Source organism: Ictidomys tridecemlineatus, chromosome 7, assembly GCF_052094955.1.
Source record: "Ictidomys tridecemlineatus isolate mIctTri1 chromosome 7, mIctTri1.hap1, whole genome shotgun sequence".
Lineage (NCBI taxonomy): Eukaryota > Metazoa > Chordata > Mammalia > Rodentia > Sciuridae > Ictidomys > Ictidomys tridecemlineatus.
The window spans coordinates 103,157,335-103,173,647 of record NC_135483.1 but is presented as its reverse complement, the minus strand read 5'-3'; positions in this window follow the sequence as shown (position 1 = coordinate 103,173,647).

The following is a 16,313-nucleotide window of genomic DNA, read 5'->3' as shown; positions in this document are numbered from 1 at the left end:
AATATCCTCAAAAAAAAAAAATACTTGGGAATCAACTTAACAAAAGAGGTGAAAGATTTATACAATTAAAACTACAGAACTCTAAAGAGAGAAATAGAAGAAGATCTTAGAAGATGGAAAAATATACCCTGTTCATGGATGGGCAGAACTAACATCATCAAAATGGCGATATTACCAAAAGTTCTCTATAGGTTCAATGCAATGCCAATCAAAATCCCTTCGGCATTTCTTGAAGAAATAGATAAAGCAATCATGAAATTCATATGGAAAACTAAAATACCTAGAATAGCAAAAGCAATTCTAAGCAGGAAGTGTGAATCAGGAGGTATAGCCATACCAGATTTCAAACTGTACTACAGAGCAATAGTAACAAAAACAGCGTGGTACTGGTACCAAAACAGGCAGGTGGACCAATGGTATAGAATAGAGGACACAGAAACCAATCCACAAAATTACAACTATCTTATATTCGATAAAGGGGCTAAAAACATGCAATGGAGGAAGGATAGCATCTTCAACAAATGGTGCTGGGAAAACTGGAAATCCATATGCAACAAAATGAAACTGAATCCCTTTCTCTCACCATGCACAAAAGTTAACTCAAAATGGATTAAGGAGCTTGATATCAAATCAGAGACTCTGCGTCAGATAGAAGAAAAAGTTGGCTCCAATCTACATATTGTGGGGTCGGGCTCCAAATTCCTTAATAGACACCCATAGCACAAGAGTTAATAACAAGAATCAAGAAATGGGACTTACTCAAACTAAAATGTTTTTTCTCAGCAAGAGAAACAATAAGAGAGGTAAATAGGGAGCCTACATCCTGGGAACAAATCTTTACTCCTCACACTTCAGATAGAGCCCTAATATACAGTGTATACAAAGAACTCAAAAAATTAAGCAATAAGAAAACAAATAACCCAATCAACAAATGGGCCAAGGACCTGAACAGACACTTCTCAGAGGAGGATATACAATCAATCAACAAGTACATGAAAAAATGCTCACCATCTCTAACAGTCAGAGAAATGCAAATCAAAACCACCCTAAGATACTATCTCACTCCAGTAAGATTGGCAGCCATTATGAAGTCAAACAACAACAAATGCTGGCGAGAATGTGGAGAAAAGTGTACACTAGTACATTGCTGGTGGGACTGCAAATTGGTGTGGCCAATTTGGAAAGCAGTATGGAGATTCCTTGGAAAGCTGGGAATGGAACCACCATTTGACCCAGCTATTGCTCTTCTCGGACTATTCCCTGAAGACCTTAAAAGAGAGTACTATAGGGATACTGCTACATCGATGTTCATAGCAACACAATTCACAATAGCTAGACTGTGGAACCAACTTAGATGCCCTTCAATAGATGAAAGTATTAAAAAAATGTGGCATTTATACACAATGGAGTATTACTCAGCACTAAAAAATGACAAAATTATGGAATTTGCAGGGAAATGGATGGCATTAGAGTAGATTATGCTAAATGAAGCTAGCCAATCCCTAAAAATCAAATGCCAAATGTCTTCTTTGATATAAGGAGAGCAACTAAAAACAGAGCAGGGAGGAAGAGCATGAGAAAAAGATTAACATTAAACAGGGACGAGAGGTGGGAGGGAAAGGGAGAGAGAAAGGAAATTGCACGGAAATGGAAGGTGACCCTCATTGTTATACAAAATTACATATAAGAGGATGTGAGGGGAAAGAGAAAAAAATCAAGGAGAGAAATGAATTACAGTAGAAGGGGTAGAGATAGAAGATGGGAGGGGAGAGGAGGGGAGGGGGGATAGTAGAGGATAGGAAAGATAGCAGAATACAACAGTCACTAGTATGGCAATATGTAAAAACGTGGATGTGTAACCGATGTGATTCTGCAATCTGTATACGGGGTAAAAATGGGAGTTCATAACCCAATTGAATCAAATGTATGAAATATGATATGTCAAGAGCTTTGTAATGTTTTGAACAACCAATAAAAAAAGAAAAAGAAAGAAAGAAAGAAAATCTTAACAAAAAAAAATAAAATGAATATTACAAACTTTAAAAAATTAAATTTAATTATAGAATTGCATGCATTTGCAAAAAATAACACATAGAGAAAAAATGCATTCATCTCCCAGTTCTCACCAATAATATCAGTTTGCACAGGTATTGTACACTGCTAGACATTGATATTGATACCTTCAAGGTCTACAGCATATCTCTCCTCACAAGGCCTTCTTAACACTTTCCCAGGTTCCTCACTCATCTTCCTTGCACACTTACTTCCCATGGCAACAAATAATCTATTCTCCATTCTTATTAGATTATCAATTTCCATTTATATAAAATTCTTAAAATGTAATCAGATAATCTGCAATCTTTCATAGATAATTTTTAAAAATTCTTTTTCTCAGAATTCTTCTGTGGTGGATTATGTATATCGTTATTTATAGTAATAAGTCATTCCTTTTCCTTCTGCATAGTATCTTATGCTCTCTCTATATATATCACAATTTAACTATCTAAATACTTCCAGTTTTAGACTATTACAAAACAAAGATAATGTTAATATTTGTATACAAGATATTTTTGTGAGCATAATTTTTCATAAGTCTAAGATAAATATCAAATAGAAAATTTTGCTGGATTATATGATAGATACTTGCATATTTAAGTTTTTAAGGACATGTCAATCTTTTTTGTAGAGTGAGTGTACCCTTACACATTCCCATGAAAAATGTGTGATTTCATTTCCCTGCATCCTCCTCAGCATCTGATATTGTCAATAATTTTTGGGGGGGTGGGTACTGAGGATTGCACTCAGGAGCACTTGACCACTGAACTACATCCCCAGCGCTATTTTGTATTTTATTTAGAGAAAGGTCAGCTTCCCAAGCTGCTGGGATTACAGGCGTGCACCACCCTACTTGGCTGTCAATGTTTTTTAAATTTTAACTTTATCTACTTTTATAGATATGTCCTTGTGGTTTAATTCATATTTCCCTAATGCTTAATGATGTTGAACATATTTCATGTGTTTATGTGAGACCCAGATAAACTGGTGGATATTTTGCCTATTCTTAATTGAATATTTGATTTTTACTCTTGGGCCTTGACACATCTTAGTGTATTCTATATGCTGTATTTCTTTATATATATATGATTTACAAATATTTTATCCTAGTTGTAGCTCATGCTATTATCCTCATTAAAATGTTTGTCATAGAACCAAAGATTTTAGCTTTGATGAAATCCAAAGGATCATTGTTTTTGTTGTTTTTTTGAACTCCTAGAATTATTTGCCTTGCTCTGTTTCTTGAAGATGTTTTTCCTGTAAAAATGAGAAAGTTGTAAAGCTTTTGTTATATGCCTAAGTCCATGATTTATTTCTTGTTAATTTTTGTATAAAGTTTGATGTTTATGTAGAGGTTTATTCATTTATTTTTAATTTTTTCTGTGTAATTTCTGCAGTATCATCTGTTGAAAAAAAATTCTCTTCCTCTATTAAATTGTTTTGTACTTTTGTCTGTAATCACTTGGGTAGATAGCATTTATTGAGTAAAAAAAGTTCTACTCTGTTACCACTTGTGTTAGTCAGCTTTGCTTCACTGTGACTGAAATACCCAACATTAACAACTTAGAGGAGGAAAGTTTACTTTGGCTCATGGTTCTAAGGTTTAGTTCATGGTTGGCCAAGTTCATTTCTGTGGACCCAAGTCAGGTCAGAACATCATGTCAGAAAGGTATGGTGAATTGTTCCATGTTCCATGGTGGCCAAGAAACAGAGGAAAGAACCACAGGGCAGATGAGACCTTCCAGGGCAGCCTCCAGTGATCCATCTCCTCTAGCCATGCCCCACATGCTTACTTTTACCACTCAGTCCATTCAAACTGTAATGGACCTACTAGGTTCCTATAATACAATCATTTCACTTCTAAATATTCCTGAATTAATACAGGAGTTTGTGGGAATACCTCATATTCAAACCACAACACTATTTTTACAATGAATGGATATTGAATATGTCAAATGCTATTGGTACCTCAATTGGTGTAATTGTGCCTTTTTTTTAGGTTATTAGAAATGGTGGATTACATGGATTTTGAAATATTGAATCAGATTTTCAGTCCTGGAACAAATCCTCTTTGGTCACAGTGTACGATTTTTTAAAAAAAAAAAAACTAGCTTAATTCTGTTTGTTAATATTAAACATTATTTGCATCTAGATCCATGAGGACACTGGTCTCAGATTTTCTCTTTTCCTTGGTCTCTTCCCTCTTTCTTCCCTTCCTCCCTTCCTCTCTTCCTTCCTTCTGTTCTATTTTTGTTTCCCCTTTCCCCCTTCTTTCTCTTCTCTTCCTGTATTTGCCTGGTTTTACTAGAAGAGTAATTGCTCTATAAAATAAAGTGGAAAAACTTTCCTCCTCACCTATTTTCCAGAAGGTAATATATGTACTTAGTCTTAATTCTTCCTTAATTGATTAGTGGCATTCAATGGTAATATCTTCTATGTATGATATTCGTGGGATATTTTAATTAAAAATTAATTCCTTCATAGTTATAGGGCAATTGAAAACATCAATTTTATATTGTAGGAGTTGTATAGTTGCATCTAGTTTATCAAAATTCCCAAATTCATGTATGTAGGGATATTTGTTCTACTTCCTTATTATTCCTTAGATGTCTGCTTATTCTATATTTATTATTTTTCCTTATTTCATTCTTGACACAGATAATCTGTATTACCTTTTCTCTTTATCAGTTCTGCTACATATTTGTCAAGTTAATTGGTCTTTTATCACCATTAGCTTTTTCTTTTCCTTTATTTTTTCTTTTATTTATTTATTTTTTGGTAGTGTGGATTAATCCCAGGGGTACTTTACTACTGAGGTACATCCTCCAGCCTTTTAAAATTTATTTCATTTTTAAAAAATTCTTGATATAGTATTCTACTAAGTCACTTAGGACCTCAGTAATTTCCTGAGTCCAGCTTCAGATTTTCAATCCTCCGGCCTCAGTTTCCCTAATCCCTAGGATTATAGGCATGTACCACCATGACGGGTATTGTCATCAGTTTTTTAATTTACTCTTTTCTATTTCAAATATTATTTTTCTGTTATTTACTACTTCATTTCCATTCTTTTGCTAGATTTGGGTTCTTTTTTTCTTTTCTCTTTATTCATTTACTTATCTATTTTTTCTAGTTCTCAACATGAGAGCTTAGGCATTTATTTGAGACTATTTCAATTTCCTAATAGGAGCATTTAATGTTATAAATTCCTTCTCTGCACTTCTTTAGCCCTGTCCTACAAGTTTTGCTGTGTTGCTTTTTCATCTTCAATCTCTTCAATGTATGTTTTAGTTTCTCTTGAGACATCATCTTTGACCTGTGGATCAATCTATTCAAACATAATTTAGTTTCAAAGAGTTTTTATTTTTTTAAATAATCTTTTATTGATTTCTGGTACAGTTCCCTTGTTGCCAGAGAACACAGTGTATGACTTCAAAGTTTTTAAATCTGCTGAGGTTTATTTTTATGGCCCATAACATCGTCTGTCTTGATTTCTGTTCTATGAGTGCTTGAATGTGTATCCTGCAGCTGTGGGATGTGACATTCTATGAACGTCAGTTAGTTCCTGTTGCTTGATTGTGTTCTTATATGTATGTGCTGATTTTTTGCCTATTTTTTTCCATCAGTTATCAGAAAAGGGAATTAAGTTCTCTAAATATAATTGTAAACTTTTCTCTGTCTCCCTTTAGTTGTGTCATGTCACACTACAGGGGAATTACTGAATGAATCATTGATGGTAGGTGTTGCTACCCTTCTATATAGATGCCCACATAAGAATGCATGTCATCTCAAACAGGATGCACCTTTTATTTTGTAGTTGTGCTTCTTTCGCTTAAGGAAGATAACTTATTTTGGAGGAAGGAACCTCAACAGGTTATCAGATAGGCATGTTTACCATCTCTCCAGGAGGCATGATTACCATCTCAGCAAGAGCAATAACTAAAGAAAATAGTCTTCAGAGCTTAGAGAGTTCTTATAATTGGTACTTTTCCCTTCAGTGGAAAAACAATATTAACTCCAATAAAATTATCTATGTCTTAATTTCCAGAATCTATGAATACATTAAGTTACATAGCAAGGGAAAAACGAGGTTGCAGACAAAGTTAAGTCTCTTAACCCACTGACCATGAGATGGGAGATGTCTGGGTGCATCCAATATAGTCATCATAGTCCTTACCAATAGAAGAAGAAGGCAAAGGAAGAGTGAGTGTTAGGTAGATGTAGTATGAGAAAGATGCGACTGGCCATTGAAGATGGAAAGACAAACCAGGCAACTAGAGCCTGGAAAAGGGGAGAAAATGGGTTTTTCCCAAAAAGGAATTCAGCCTTATTAACACTTAGTTAATCCAGAAAGAGCTACTCTGGGCTTTAAACCCCATGGTTGTAGGATAGTAAATTTACTTATTTTACACCCCTACGTTTATGGTGTTTTATTACAGAAGTTAATAGGAAATTGGTAGAACATCTCTTATTGTCCTTCTTCTTCAAATTGAGATTTCCCTAATTCCTGACATTGTGAGGAATTTTCATTTGCAATCTGACATTTAGGATATTACATTATAAGGTTCTGGTCATGTTAATTCATTTGTTTAACTGCCTTTTCCAATACTACACCAACAGGGAAGTGTGGAGCTGCTTTGGAATTACCAGATGGGGTTGGAAGTATATTTCTCTAATTAGCCTCCAGGAACACCTGAGATTAGGTGAAATGCAACTCATTCTTCCTGGGTGGAAGTGGGCCTTCTTACTCTCCACTAGACAACCACTGATTCCATCCTGAGAATGTCTGTCTGAAATACCTTGTCACTTTTTTATCATGTGTCCTGATTTAACAGTATAAAAGTAATGATGGTGAAAATCTCAACTCTCTTCCAAGGTCTTCTAAAACACCTCTTCAACATAGAGAGAGAGAGAAGCTTGCTTATGGTTTGATGTAGATGGAAGTCTAGCATGTCCACAAGGTCTCCATTTATACCAAAATGGCAGTGACATATCCAGCAGTGTTGAAAATCCTTGATCTCTCTGAAAGCACTATGGAGTGGTTTGGATGCTGTATTAAAGTCTGGAGCAAGTGGAATCCTAGGCTCTCTATGGAGTTTCTGTTAAATGAGTGATGAGTGAGGATAAAATGATTTTATGGTGTTCTGCTAGTGTAGAGTGTCTACTGTCTAAAACCTGGATAGGTTTGTAGATTTCCCTTTTCCTAATTCTTTGACTATAATGAACAAACTTTTTTCTGAGCCTTGTGGTGTTTCTTTGTTTCCAAATTATTCCATCCATATCTATGATATGTGAAGTAAAAAGAACACCCAGAGGACTCATTGCTATATTACTCCTTACCTTGAAATCTCTGGCAGGACTCCTTTTTTCCCCCCTATCTTTAAATTTTCCTGTTTTTCTATTTTAAATATACCCTCCAGGATTTGGGTTCTTATCAGGAAGAATAAAGAGATACATTGAATTAATCTGGTTTTGTTGTTGTTGTTTATTTGTTCTATAACAAAATGCCTGAGGTTGAGTTCTAAATAAAATAGAAGAGGTTTATTAGCCATATGATTCTGGTGGCCAGAGGGTCCAAACAGCCTGGTGACAGTGTCCTTGGATGAATCTCAACAAGTCAGAGTAAATGAAAAAGAAATAGTCATATGCGGGTTAGGCCAAGCACATAGGATGTTATGGTTCAGTTATGAGGTGTCCCCAATCTCCTATTAATGCATTAGTATTCAGAGATGCAAAAATTAAATCATGAGAGTTATAACCTAATTAGTCTATCCTGATTTGAATGGACTGCTTGAGTGGAAACAGTAGGCAGGTAGTGTGTCCAGGAGGGGTACATTTTCCCTGCAGCCTCTTCCTGTCTCAGTTTTTTTCTCCTTTATGACCCTTCCTGACCCTGCCACAAACTGAGCAGTAAGCCTCTGCTGGGCTCTTCCCCCATGATCAGCTGCTTCACCTTGGGCTCAGGTTGTTCTTTGGGGAAATTTTGGTCACACTGATGCACAGCTGACTGGAAAACATGAGCCATCCTTACTTCCTGACAAACTATTTGGTAAGATCTAACTCACTCCTATGAGACCAAACCCCTCTTTGAGACCAGCATTAAACCATGAATGAGGATGGAGCCCCCACAACAATTACTTTGCCCTAGATCTCACATCTGAAATGTTCCTGTACCTCAACATCACCAAACTCGGGACCAACTTCTAGTATGTAAATCTTTAGGGTTGCTTTAGTCAGCTTTTCCATTGCAGTGACCCAAAGACCCAAGAACAATTTGACAGGAAGAAAAGCTTATTGGAGGGCTCATAGTTTCAGATGTCTCAGACCATAAATAGCTGGCTCCATTCCTCAGGAACTGACATGAGGCAGAACATCACAGTGGAAGGGTGTGGTAGGGGAAAGTAGCTCAGGACACTGCACCAGGAAACACAGAGAACCTTCTCTCATCAAGGACAAAATATATACCCCAAAGGCAAACCCCAATGATGCATCTCTTCCAGCCACACTCTACCTGCCTGCAGTTACCAACCAGTTAAATTCCTACTGGTGGACTAATGCACTGATTAGTTTAAAACCCTCATTACCAAATCATTTCACATCTAAACTCTCTTGCAATGCCTAACACATGAACTCTGGGGGAACACCCAATATCAAAACCATAACAAGGGCAGAAACCATTTCCAAACCATAACATATAATTTTAATCCGTTTTCCGAACCAGAAATCCTATGTTCTTTGTAGTCATAAATAAGAAACATACAAAGATAGTAAACAACTTACTAAAACTTACACATCCATTTGTCAAGTAGACATGATTTGAATTCAATGTCCCTCCTCATTTTCCCCCATTTCACCAGTTGCAATGATAGAAACAAATAAGTGGATATTTTAACTGCTAGCTTAAAGAATATAAAGTATTTTGGGAAAAAAAAGACATTTAGAAGAGCCAAGAAAGGCATATGACCAAATTTGGATGAAGTTTTTATTAAATTAGGACTTGATCTTACTTCTAAGCCTAAGGCATTTATTTTCAACCTTCTCATTTTACTCTCTTCTGAACACTGGCTATCTTTTGGGTTGAGTCGCTATTTTTGGTTTTTGTTTCTAATTTTCACTGGCATTTCTAAAGCCTCAAAATAGACCAACTGAAGGAAAAAGTCTGCACCTTGTCAAGTTACCGACAGTCTCAGGGAGAGTTTGGGTGAGGAGAGTGTCAAGGGGTATTTTGACAGAGCTGCCAAATTAAAACAAGCTTAAAAATACACATTTACCCAGTGTACTTCAGCACAGCAGTTCCAGACCTTTCTTGAAGGAGCCAGCATGCATCCACCTCACTGAATCCAGCTTCTTTTTGCTTATTGATTTGAACAGAATAAATATATATATATATGTTTGTGTTTGTACAGAAAAATACATCTCATGCTGAGCTAATATTATTGCATATCAGATATACCACGATAAGCAGAAAAAGCATAGGTTTATTTATTTTGCCTTTCTTTTATGTTTTCCAAAAGTTCAAAAGAAATCTCTTTATTCAAGATAAAATTGTATGATATTAAATTAAATCAAAAAATAATATATTGGACACTTACTCTGTGCTTAGTTGTACCCAAGGTGATGATTATTTATGACTTTAAACAGTGAGACCTCTTTCAGCCTTATCAACCTCTCAATTCAATCTCATCTGCTGATGATCAGCAGGCATCTTATTTCTATTTTTTTTGCATGTTTTTCCACATTTTTATTGGTGAATTACAGCTGTACATAATAATGGAATTTGCTGTTACATATTTATACTTGAACACAATATAACAATGTAATTTGACCAATATCAATCCCCAGCACTTCCCCCTTTCTCCCTACCTCCAATCCTTGGTCCCTTTCCTCTACTGATTCTTCCTTTGTTTTTTCATGAAATATGCACCCACCTTACTTCTTACAGAGTGAAACCTGGAAGAAAAACAAAATCATTTTAAGTTCTCCTTTCTGCATTTGGAAATATCAATAGAATTTTTCTTTTAGAGAGAGACAGAGAGAGAGAGAATATTTTTAATATTTATTTTTCAGTTTTCGGTGGACACAACATCTTTACTTTTATGTGGTGCTGAGGATCGAACCCAGCACCCCACACAGCCAGACGAGCATGTTACCGCTTGAACCACATCCCCAGCCTCACTTTTTCTATTCCATTTATTTCTTGCCAGGAATAAGATACATCCCTGTCTATTCCAAGACTATCTTCTTAATCAGGGGACATGCCACCCTTCCCCATTCTTAGCAGAATGCAGCCATGTCCTAGATATGTGGCTCAAGACATATGAGTGCCTGTGTTTGCAGTGTGTGGGGGTGTGTATGTGTGTGCTTTCATTTAAGAATATCATGATGACAGTATTTATTTTGTAGTTTTGGGTAAAAATTAGATTTACATATACATAACATTTCAAACAATTACAGGAAGAGTATACATTGTACAAATAAATGCTAGATAGTTATTTATATGTCAGCTATACCCTCACTTCTAAAACTTTAAATTATTTATTAGATCTTTCTCACAAGACACAATATATGCTAAAGATTTCTGCCATTCAAAAAAAAATTAAAGAAACAAAAGAAAGACAAAGACCTTTCCTTTAGTTTTCTTTTCTTAAATCATGCATCCTTTCTTTTATCCTAGTAAGTTGTCAGAAGAATCAAACAATATATGCTTCCACAACTTTCCTCATTCTGCATAGCATAAAGACCTCTGACTGCTTTCTCTGTAGCCCTCCCAACACCCCCTGGGGGAATCCTGCTCTAATCTCCTTTCAGGCACTAAGGTTTCTTGGTCTTCTTTCCTTTTTGACTTCTCTTCAATATATCCCATGCTATGCCATTCTATACACTTTTTAGTATAAGCATTTATCAAGATTATTTCTTGGTGACTTTACATCAGAATAACCTGTAAAGTTAGTTTGTTTGTGCTGATAAAAGTTGACTGGTATGCCACCCTCTCTTTAGATTCTGATTAATTGAATTTAATGTGAAAAATTTCACACCATAAAAAAAAATGTGAATGAAAACAATATCTCCATCTTGGTTTCTGGATAACTGAATGTGGTTTCAATGTTGATACCTATTCCATTTTGGTGAGAAGACAATCCTAAGTAGTTTCAGGTTTCCCTTTTTCACTCTGATATTTGATCCAGGCTTGAAAGGTTTTAATAGAACTATGCCTACATCTACTGAGACAAGCACTAATGCATCAGGGCTTGGTGACTGATCTTTGAAATTGTTGCTTCCTCAGCTCTGTGTCTACTTACAAGAGTCCTTGGTTTCCCTGACCCTCTTGGAAATCCAGGTACACTTCTATGTGTGCAATTGAAACTGTATCTCCATACCTCCAGGTCTGGTAAAAAGCCCTATCTTCACAGCCATTTATGACAGGGACTTTCCTATCTGCATTTCCTTCCCAAGTCCAGGGAATCTTGATAGAACAGAAGAGTTATGGTGCCCTTACTTTTCCAGTATCCTAATGACTTTCTCTTCTCATCAGGCACATATCACAAAAGAGGCTCAAAAGTCAGCAATGACAGGTCTTTCCTTTTCTGGTTTCTGTCTCAAATCTTTTGCTTCCTGTAGCATTAGATCAGAGTGGAAAACCTAATTCAACAGGGGAAATTTCCACAATGTAAGAGGAAATATTGGTTAAAAAACTTAAACACAGAAGTTTCCAAAATTTAAATACCTTTGAGCAGCCAACACAGAAAGCCAATTACCTACATTTTTCTCGCATTAATTTTATAAATTTCTATCATTTTCACCATCAGTTTTAAAATCATGACAACCATATTTTGCCACAGGCATAATCAGTTCTGTAAGCATTAGACATCAACTTCCATTTTTCTGCAAGACACTTCTGTATTTTTCCATACTTCTAATACAATATAGCCGATATGTGATACTCCCTTATCTTGGTCCAAACATTGAATCCCTACTGCATCCATACTATTGATATAAATGATCTATCTACCATTTGATCTAGGAAACTTCCAACTTTCTCTCATTCCATGTCCTGTAGTTCTAATCAGCTTTTATATGCCACACATTCTGTGATCTCATTTTTAAAGATCAAACCTGCTTATTCTCTATACTAACTGACAGATTATAGTATGAAAACTATGTTAAGCAACTTAAAAAAATAAAAATTCCAGTTGGTCTGTATGGCTCTTTCACATGGAAAAGGGAGATATTGATATTTCCATTTAACATATAAAGAGCCTAAAACTAGAGAACTAATGTGCTTACATTCAAAATAAATCAACAAAATATTTTTTTTTATTTTTCTAAGCCTTTCGTTTTCCTCAATTATTATATAGATATACTCAAAGTTTCTTAGCCTGGAAAACTTAGAATGACATTTTCATTGTATTTATTCAATTTTCTTGAATTCACCCAATTTCTCACCTTTCTAGATGTGTGAGTAGCCTGTGGATACACCCTGTGTCAGCACCTCAATGCAAGCATAGTACACTTTCATCTCTAGAATGGCAACAAGTCCAAGAATTTTATGTTGTTGACTTTTTTATTTTCCATTTAAACAATTTAAAGTATCATTTCATTCTGATATTTTATAACAGTTTAAGTTTCTCCAAGATTGCAGGCTTATGAAGATAAAAGGAAAAGGAATCTACATTGGAAGAACTGATTAATATAAAACCATAAATATTTCTTCCTTCTCCTAATTTGAGGCATTTCATCCTTTCTTATATGCCTGCTTCATTTGTGCAGTGGTTATTTTCTTAACTACTGCATTGAAAGCTTTCCACCTTTAAAAAAGCAAGGCAGGAAGATATTCATAAGCGGGTGAATTTCCATTCCCTTTTGCAATTCCTGTTTCGGATAACAATATGGGCTGACTTTCTTTTATCCCGAGCAAATGAATAAACTTAGCATATCCCAGGGGTAGACAGGCAGCAATGGAAAGAGTATGATTCTCATTTTGCACTTTGTATCCCTCTTACATGCCCAGTGGCAACACTTCATATGCTTTTCAACTTCATCCAGTTAGGGATAATATCTGTCCTTGAGCGAAAGATCTTAGAAGGTCTTCTAATATATCCTATTTTCAAAAATCTGAATTTTATCATTAATGGGATAAGCATTTTGGTAGAATTTGCAAGGCGAAAGAAGTAGTTGTTGTATAAAATATTGAGCATGAGATGAATAAAGCCATGGGAACATTTTTCTCTTAGTAAACACATGATAGAAAAGAGAATTAAAGGTTAATTCAAACTGAATTATACATTAAAAGCAAGAGACCAAATGGAGCCCTGTTTAAATACTCTGCGTGCTCAGCTAGGAGAGATAAAGTTGTATTGCCTTATCTTGACAATAAATTATTGCCCAGAGGAAACTTAATGCTTTTTCTCATTGAGATTGCTTCATAAATGAAAAGTATAACACGTAAGAACAATGCTAAAATACCAGCACCCAGAAATGCACCATCATCTCATACAGTCTTAGTGGAAAATGTTATCTAAAAAGGCATACTTTGGCTTCCATCAAGGGGGAAAAAAAAACAACTTATTTACAAAGGTGGAAAAAGAAAACCTAAAATAACAGATTGGTTCTGAAAGTATCCAATACAAGACAGCAGTAGAAATCCCAATTCTGTCTGCAGTGCAAAGGCTAAAATAAATTATTGTGGGACTCTAAATAAAACAGAAAGACAAAATCGACTCAGAGGCTGAAAATTCTGAGATCTGTTTGTAGCTCTACCACTTAGTCCCAGTACAGGGGCAGGTCATTTAAGCTCCCTGGTGTCTGTTTTATTGTTTCTGGGGGCCTGGCACCTCATCAGAGAGCATCATATTGTGGCTACATAAAGGGCCACAGTATCTGTCCTCAGTCATCCTTTCTTCACCTTATTTTACTCTGTGGACTCTCACAGTCCTTTCAAATCATTCCAGGAGGCTCCAGAGCTGTGGCACCACAATGCCCTCTGATATCTATGCTAAGCAATTGCTGTTTCCCTCTTTGCTCATAGAGTTGGCAGGTTTTGTTGCTGTCCAAGCCACAGAATCAGATGACGCCTTTTCTGCTTGCACTAACAGTGTCCAATGATGCTATTTCTTACAGAAGAATGACCATATTACCCCCAATATCACTGTATTACCTCTAATTTTCTCTAAGACGGTTCCTAGCTGAAACAGTCCCTAATCCCCCAGGATTTTATACGGTTTCTTTATATCTCAACTGCCTCTTGTTCACATCCTTCTTACTGTGCTTATCTCATTGCCTTTCTCTAATTTGTGTACGTGATTCACTCTCCAAAATTTCTGAAGGAATCCATAAATAAATGAAGGTGTGAAACTGATCAATACAGAGACCAACAGAACTGGAAAAAAGCAATGTAATAGAAAGGAAATTTCAACCTAATCCTTCCTCAGAAGTTAACAGCATTCCCCACCTACACCCTGCAAAGCATGATTTCAAAGCAATCAGTAGCATTTCTTTCTTGGCTGGAAATTACTGTATTACTCCAATTCAAACCTGCGCAGGAATCAGCTTTTTTTTTTTTTTTTAACAGTTGATTTTCAAAAACAATATAAGCAGAAAGCTCACTTGGCTTAATACTGAATTCTACTGGATCCTGTATTAGCAAGAGAAAGTGCAGGCCCAGCACAGAATCTCAGAGAATACGATTTTTCACTCTTCTCTGAGCCACATGTACTGCCAGGCTGAGAAGACATAGTTTGAAATTTGAAAAGAGATGAACAGAAAATCATGCACATGGCATGTAAAAAATGTGATGAAGAGTCACTCATTGTAAGAGAGACTCATTGTAAATCCTTGGAGCCCCGCAATGCAGGTGAGAAATAGTTATGTCATTGATTTGAACACAATTAAGGGCATGTAAAATTGATGCCTTTGTCCATCACTTTGAGAGGCACCTGGTCTTTGTGTAAACTCAATCTAATTCAAATTGTTGGGCCAATCTCTTGCTTTCTCTGAAGGAGAAGCTTTCTCAGGCACAAGGACGGATGAATGAAGGGATTTGTCTATAAACATTAAAGGTCTTTGTAGAAAGGACTATCTTGTTTGTGTCTTCATCCTCTTGGCATAAGATGGAAGCACACGTATCACACTACTAATATACGTATGTTGGATGAATGATGCACAGGATTCTGAACTCTGTGTGTGTGTGTGTGTGTGTTTTATCTTCTTTTTAAAAATTTTTTAATTGTAGGGGACTCAATACCTTTTATTTTATTCATTTATTTTTATGTGGTGCTGAGGATCGAACCCAGGGGCTCACACATGCTAGGCGAGCACTCTACCACTGAGCCACAACCCCAGCCCCGTGTGTGTGTTTTCTATAGAAAAGAATTGAAACTAAGAATATATTGTTTTCCTTTTGGTTTAAAAGAACACACATTGTTTATATTTTTTAATGGAAAAGCCCCATGATAGAGCCCTAAACTTGCAAAATGGATAATGTTGGTAGATTTTATTTGGGTCTTAGATAGAAGTCAGATCTAAAAGGAAACACACCACTCACTGACTAATCTGCTAATAGCACCATCCATTACTATTTACAAGCCAGTCCTTTGCTCTTGAAGTCTTGACCATAAAGTACTTGACCAATTCTTTCCAAGGAAAGGATTGTGTATAAGAGGGGTTTGATTGGTAGAGAGGACAGAGGACTTTGGATCATGTAAATCCCGAGAGCTGGTGTGTACACTCTCTGTACACACTATAACACTTTCACTAATCCAAGCAACTTTATCTCCAGTCACTGTGCTAAGCTCTTACATGTGTTATGACATTTAATCTTTCCAGTACCTCTGTGAGGGGACTATTGTTACTTGAACTATGCTTTGAAGAAACTGAAAAAAAAAAAGTCATTTTCCTATAAAAATTCTAAGTACAGTATCTGTATAATGAACCCTTTGTAAAAATAAATGCTGAGATGGGAACTTGTTTCTTGCCTTTGTCAACAATGAGATAGTCCCGCCTCTGAGTCTAAATTAAAATAAAAAAGAAAAGAAAAAATACTGTTAAAATATTCCACAGCCCAACCAATAATGCACACATGCAAATGTAAATATATAATTTTTTTTTTCTCCAAGGCCTGCTCTTTCTAACAGATGTTTCTCTGTTCACTTCTCCCAACCCTGCAGCTACCTCTCTGGTTTGAATTCCTTAGATACAAATCCACAAACTAAATAGTAACATATTGAAATTTTTAAATGTAGAAAATTAGAGGCTCCAGAACTGCA